The sequence below is a fragment of the Limulus polyphemus genome, unplaced genomic scaffold (genome assembly GCF_000517525.1).
Source record: "Limulus polyphemus unplaced genomic scaffold, Limulus_polyphemus-2.1.2 Scaffold1166, whole genome shotgun sequence".
Lineage (NCBI taxonomy): Eukaryota > Metazoa > Arthropoda > Merostomata > Xiphosura > Limulidae > Limulus > Limulus polyphemus.
In genome coordinates this window covers 122,421-129,170 of record NW_013666776.1, presented here as the reverse complement: position 1 = coordinate 129,170, position 6,750 = coordinate 122,421, and the positions used below count along the sequence as shown (strand labels likewise).

Sequence of the window (6,750 nt, the reverse complement as noted above, 5' to 3'; positions counted from 1 at the left end):
CTTGTTGGCAATAAATATCAAAAATAAACAAACAGCACACAGTCCACTTGTTTTAAAATAATATATTAAAACAAGTCAAACATATATACAAATGTTCATTATATTATTGATTACCATAGTTGTATCCACAGCTTCAAATAATTGTCTCTTTTTCTTCAAAATCCACAAAGGCTGGGTCATTTGCTTAGAACACAATTGACAAGATTCACTTTAAAAACTCACCACTATACACTCTTTATGTCTAAACTAACAATCACACAGTCTAGATCTAACTTACCTAATTTATCAAACTGACTAACTTCAACTACATTTTGGATGCCTATATATAGCCTGACCGAGGCCTAGCACATTCCACAAACTAAAAAATATTATGATGCATTAATACTCAATTAAAATAATGAGAAAACTTAGAAGGATCTAGTAACGTGATACAATAATACAACAATTGCCAGTTCACAACAATTTAACTACACAATGTATGATTCATAAACAGTTCCATAAACAAACCTCTGATAGATTTTCACTTCTAAAAATAACTAAATTGAAATCTTGCCCTATATAACTATCAAAATCATAACTCTCACATTAAACCTAAAACAGAAACAGTCATGTATATCTAACAATAAGCCACTCTTCAAGAAAACTACTTACAATATTTTTATATCATATACAAAGACTGTTTTTAGTTCATGCACAAAGTCTACACATACAATCTGCACCAATATATGAGGTCCCCTTGATGGCCTCAATGCAGAACTGATAGTTTTGGAGGTACAATGCCTATCTCATGATCCTTGCACTATCAGTTTTGCACCTCTGGATGTATACAATGGGCTGGTTGTCAGTTTTATGGGGGCCGAATACTTTACAGTAAATGTCTGTGACTTGTTGGTGATAAATATCAACAATAAATGGACAGTGCACAATCCACTTGTTTTAAAACAACATACATATTCAAAACAAGTCAAACATGTGTACAAAAATTCTTTACACTATTCGTTATTACAGTTGAATCTAGAGCTTTAAATAATTATATTTTTTCGACATAAGTTCACACAGTCTTACTTTAGAATCCAACTGACAAGGTGGATTATTTCTTCTATCCTCCATTATCACAATACAATCAGTGATAAATTCACGTACATTATCCCATGGGTTACCACAGTCGTCTCCAGAGCTTTAAATAATTCTCTTTTATAACTCAATGACAAGATGAATTTTTCTATTCTTTTATAACAATATAAGGCTGTGATACTCACTTTGAACTCCCCACTATAACTGTTGGTTACCATGGTTGTATCCAGAGCTTTAAATAATTGTCTCCTTTTTATCGTCCACACAGATTGGTTCAATTAATTTAGAACACTCTTTGGCAAGACAAATTATTCTTCTATATCTTTGTTGTTACAATACAAACTGTGAAACTATCTCTTTATAAATCGCTCATTACAGCTAAACTGACAACCATTCAGTTTAACTTCACTTTTACTAACTTACTTCAACTTCTTTCTTGCACTCTGTATCTCCACATATTTATAACACACAACAGAAAAATCTAGAAATATCTAGCCCTCTAATAGCAACAATATTAAACATAACAAGAAAACTTAGAAGCTTCGAGTAAGATAACATCAACAATATTACAAAAGCCTAGTACAACAATTAAACTGCATACACAACAGAAGAGTCAAACAGAGTTATGTACCAACACTTACTATAACTATTGCTTTTAAAATAATTAACTTTAACACTCTTGTTATGAAAACTAAATAATCATTAAATATTAGATCACTAAATAAACTAAATAATAACTCTTAAACTAAATAGTCTTGTATATCCAACGTTGATGGTCTGTCTAGATGATGAACTCCTCCTTGTAGATGGCAAATATGATGACCAGACACTCTCATTCAATCACAGAGTAGTTCTTCTCACTACTCAGCAGCTTTTTACTGACATTAATTATAGGAAACAGTGCATCTTCATGTTCTTAAAAAAGTACTTCTCCAATTTCAACAACTGGTGCATCAGTCTGAATGATCAGTGGTTTGTTAAAGTTTGGCATGCTAAGGATTGGCGAACTTCCTAACATTGTTCTTCAACTTCTAGAATGCCATCTGCAATGGTTGTTTCCACTTCATCTTGTTGGGTTGGCCATTTCTGGTCAAGTCATTTTGTGGTGCAGTGACTTCAGTGTTTGAGATGAACTTCTTATAGTATCCTACTAGCCTCAGTAAGAATCTGACTTGCTGCCTGGTTGTCACAGCTGGTGCATCTTGTATAAGGGTTAGCTTCTCCTTTTCCATTGCAATCTGTCAATAAACCACACTGTGTCCAATAAAGTTCACCACGGAATAAGCAATGTTGTGCTGAGATGGTCTGATGGTTACACCTGCTGCCCTCACTTCCCCAAACAACTCTCTGAGTTTCTTCAGATGGTCTTTCCCATCTAGTTGTATGAATCAGGATGTCTTCCACATAATGTTCAATGTTGGTAGTTTTGTGCAACATCTTTCTCATTATGCAGTTGAATTTTGCTGCTGGGTTGACTAATCCAAAGAGCATTCTCTTAAACTGGTAGCATCTTCTGGTGTCACATAGGCTGTCTTCTCTTAGATTCTATCTCCATCAGGATCCACCAATAGCGTTTACTGTGTTTGATCTTTGTAGAGAACTTGGCCCCATCTAATTTCGCCATGATAGCCTCTGGGTTTCCCATAGGTTCGGAGGCAAACTTTATCATGGGATTCAGCTTCTGGAAATTTATAAAGAAGTAGTTTGAGCTGTCCTTCTTCTTCACACTGTAGGTTACCACAGTTGTATACAGAGCTTTAAATATTGTCTCTTTTTCATCAAACTCCACACAGGCTGGTTCAGGTACTTTAGAACACAATTGATACAACAACTTACTCTTCTCTACTCTGTTGTTACAATATAATCTGTAATAATTTCACTTTAAAAATCACCACTATATGCTATTTATGGCTAAACTCACAATCACACAGTCTAAATCTAACTTAAGTATATTTATCTAAATAACTAACTTAAACATCAATTTGGACATGTATTTATAGCCAGACTGAGGCCTAGAACGCTGCACACCTATAATATATTATGAAGCAATAATACTCGATTAAAACAATGAGAAAACTTAGAAGGTTCTAGTAACATGATGCAATAATACAAGAATTGACAATTCACAACAAACGGATTATACAATGTATGATTCATAAAGAAGTACATAAACAAACCTGCAATAAATTATAGCTTCTGAAAATAACTAAATTTGACACTCACACTTTTGTTTGTTTGTTTGTTAATTTGTAGTTAAGCGCAAACTACACAATGGGTTATTTGTGCTCTGCCCACCACAAATATCGAAACCTGGTGTGTAGCATTATAAGTCCACAGACATACTGCTGTGCCACTGGGAAGCAACACTCATGCTATATAACTATCTAAATAATAACTCTCACATTAAACTTAAATGGAAACAGTCATGCATGTCTAACAGAAAAGTTATAATGACAAAAATTGAAGAAGTAAAGAAAGGCTATAATGACAAACTGAAGAACTTCTGAACAATTGTAACGACAAAATTAAAGAAGTACAGAAAAGATGTAATGACAAAATTAAACAAGTACAGAAATGTTGTAATGACAAAATTTAAGAACTACAGAATAGGTGTAATGACAAAATTAAATGAGTACAAATGGAAGTATCTAAAGAAAATTTCTGGGATATGATACGAAGGAAAGAAGAAACTTTAACCAGATGTGCAGAATATCGAGATGCTACACGTGAAGTAATGGATTTGTTGACACATGACCAATTTATAGATGCCACAATAGACGAGGATATGAGAATTAGCCCAAAGCGAATAGGTGTATATCTTTAAAGAAACTTGAATGGAACTTGAATCCATTAACGTTGAAGATGAAAACTAAAAATACAATCTCGAATTTATGGGATCATGAAATCGAATAGTATTGAAACATGAATTCCCCCTAACAATAGAGCTAAAACGATTTTTTAGACTACTATTTACATAGAATGGAGAAAATAAACCACAATACAATAGGTGTTTTAAGTTTAATTTGAAATTACATATTGCCAGGAACTGTAAACAAAAATCTATATGGATCAAGAACTTTTCCCAAAGGGAAAGAGAGAACTGTTAAAGGTGAGGGAAACCTGGCTATTGCAGCTGAGGCTGTAGGAAATCAACAGCTATTACTAAACCAAGGAGGCAATACCCTAAAGATATGTCTCAGACCCGAACCAAATCAAGGGAACAACAAAGAGCTAACCAGACATACAAATACAGGAATTAGCTGAATGTATTGGACAAAGATCAGCTGGGAATACTTAATCTACCCAAAATAAGATAAGACATTCATTATTTAAGGAAATCAGTTTACTAGTTCATGAGTTTATTTATGGGAAGTCTTGTAGTATGTTGATTGACACTGGTTTTATAAGTACAAAAGTTTGACCCACTTTGGTAATAAAAAGTGGAAAGTTGCCACCAGAAGTGAAGAAAGTTTTGGGCTTAATCCCAAAAGTGGCTGGATATAAAAAAATCCATGATGTGATTTTCAAAATCCAGATATTGGAAGCCAAAGATCATCCATCATGATCGCCTTTGGAAATACATCAGTGAGAGAATGGCTAACTGACTAATTTCAAAAAGGAATTTGCTTGTGGAAAGTCAACATGCTAAAGAGTCCAGAGTTCCTGTTGAAACTACTTGCAGAAAATCATCAAGGATAGAGTCACCAGTGGATTTGCTCGATCATCTATCTTTTGTGAATTCCCCCTAGTGATAGCACAACACATGATTATAAGAGAAAAGAGGTCACCCCATCTGCATACCATAACCCTTGGAGAAGGAAACTGCTGTTACATCTTCCTTTGTTTGTTCATTTTCCGCAAAAATTCTTTCCGTAGAAACTATAGCGACACAAGTCCTTTCTTAAATAAAATTGGTTTATTCTTTCTGAATACAACTTTGCAATACACTTAATTTCCACAGTCGCGCTATAACAAACGCTATAATTCACAACGAACATCTCACGTGCTCAACTCAACAATACTCTGTCGGCAGTTCAATTACACAATGTTCCCGTTGCTTATTGGCTGGTCTTATATATATACAAGACTACCCTATATCTAGTAGTCTCCCGACGCTTCATGAACATTCTAGAAGTGCGTGGCGTGTTACTAGCGTCACGTGACCTCCGCTGACGTAACACTATTAACTTATTCCGAATATATATATATTATTTGAATTGAAAACAAGTGTGTGTGCTGTTTATTCATCCTTGAATTTATCGCTAACATTAACAAGTCACAGACATGTAGGGTACTGTAGACCTAGAAGAATCCTAAGTCCAATTACAACATAGTATATAATTATACTGTTAAGAAATATAAGTAAAAGCCATTTATTTCGACAATTGGCAAAAAGAAGAGCTTATAACATAAGTTATATATATTGTTACGACAGCGGAAGTCATGTGACGCTGGGAGCATGAGCACTGGAGTTTCTCGAAGGATCATGAATTTGCCTGGCAACTCTAGTCTGATCGAGACGTCCTCTTTTTAGTATATAAGCCTGGCGAGAAAAACCAGCGTGATTGAAGTGATAGATGGCTAATTGAGTCAAGCGAACAGTAGGCACCGTAAGTAAAGTGTGTGAATCACTGTGATTTATAGCATATGTTATAAAGGTTGTTAAGTTTAAAGTTACTATGGAAATTCTGTGTACTAAAAAGTTGTATTGAGAAAGAATAAACTAGTTTTAATCAAGAAGGGACTTGTATCATTGAAGTTTTTTGGAAAGAGTTTTTACCGGAAATTATCAAACAAGCAGATAAATAATAAATTGGTGTCAGAGAGTGGGATGGAAAAAGAAAAAAAATGGAAACGAGAAGTGGCAAATCAAACTACCACTTAGCAGATTTGATTGCAGCAATACAAGAACAGCAAAAGAAACAAGAAGAACGAGAAAATAAACAAGAAAAGAGATTACAGCAGTTGTTAGATGATAAAGAAAAGAAACAAGAAGAGAGATTACAGCAGTTGTTGGAGGAAAAAGAAAAGAAACAAGAAGAGAGACTACAGCAGTGGTTGTAGAAGAAAGAAAATGAACAAGAAGAGAGACTACAGCAATGGCAAGAAAACCAGAACCATTAGCAACTGGAACAAGAAAGGAAACAAGAAGTACAAATGGAAAAAATTAGCAAATTTCAAAGTGAATTAAATACATTAAAGGACGATTTTACACAGGAAGGATATATTAGCCATGGACCTAATCAGCCCCAGACAACAGGAAACCCCTTCCAGATCCCACAGCTAAACCCTAATGCAGACATCTTCAGTCCAGCCAGAAGTCACATTCCAGACATGAGTGTCAGTAATAGGAGTGATCTAATACGAAGGAAGCCACAGAAATTCACCATGGGAAGCTTATAGAACACAATTTGAGCTCCTGGCAGAAATGAATAGATGAACAGAGGAGCAAAAGCAGTGTACTTGTCAACGAGCCTGAAGAGACAACCACTGGAAATATTTGGACAGTTGTCAGCAGACGACAGGCACAACTATAGAGCACTGGTAGCTGCTCTAGAACTCAGGTATGGAACTCAAAATCAGTCCAAAATCTACAGGGCTAGGTTTAGGACTAGAGTCTGTACTAAAGGGGAGAGCCTGCAAGAGCTGGCACAGGACTTGGAGAGCATGGCACAC

At 35.1% G+C, this 6,750-nt stretch overlaps 1 protein-coding gene and 1 long non-coding RNA gene across 2 annotated transcripts in view; both read left to right on the top strand.

Moving 5' to 3' along the window:
- The window catches only part of LOC106462437, a 58,190-nt gene that overhangs the window by 22,474 nt on the left and 28,966 nt on the right, over positions 1-6,750 (top strand). The gene's annotated exons all lie outside the window — the stretch shown is intronic.
- Positions 953-6,750, top strand: part of LOC111086527 — a 12,340-nt gene continuing 6,542 nt past the window's right edge. The window contains exon 1 of the long non-coding RNA XR_002611262.1: positions 953-963. This is a non-coding gene — a long non-coding RNA (uncharacterized LOC111086527). The remainder of the gene's footprint in view (positions 964-6,750) is intronic.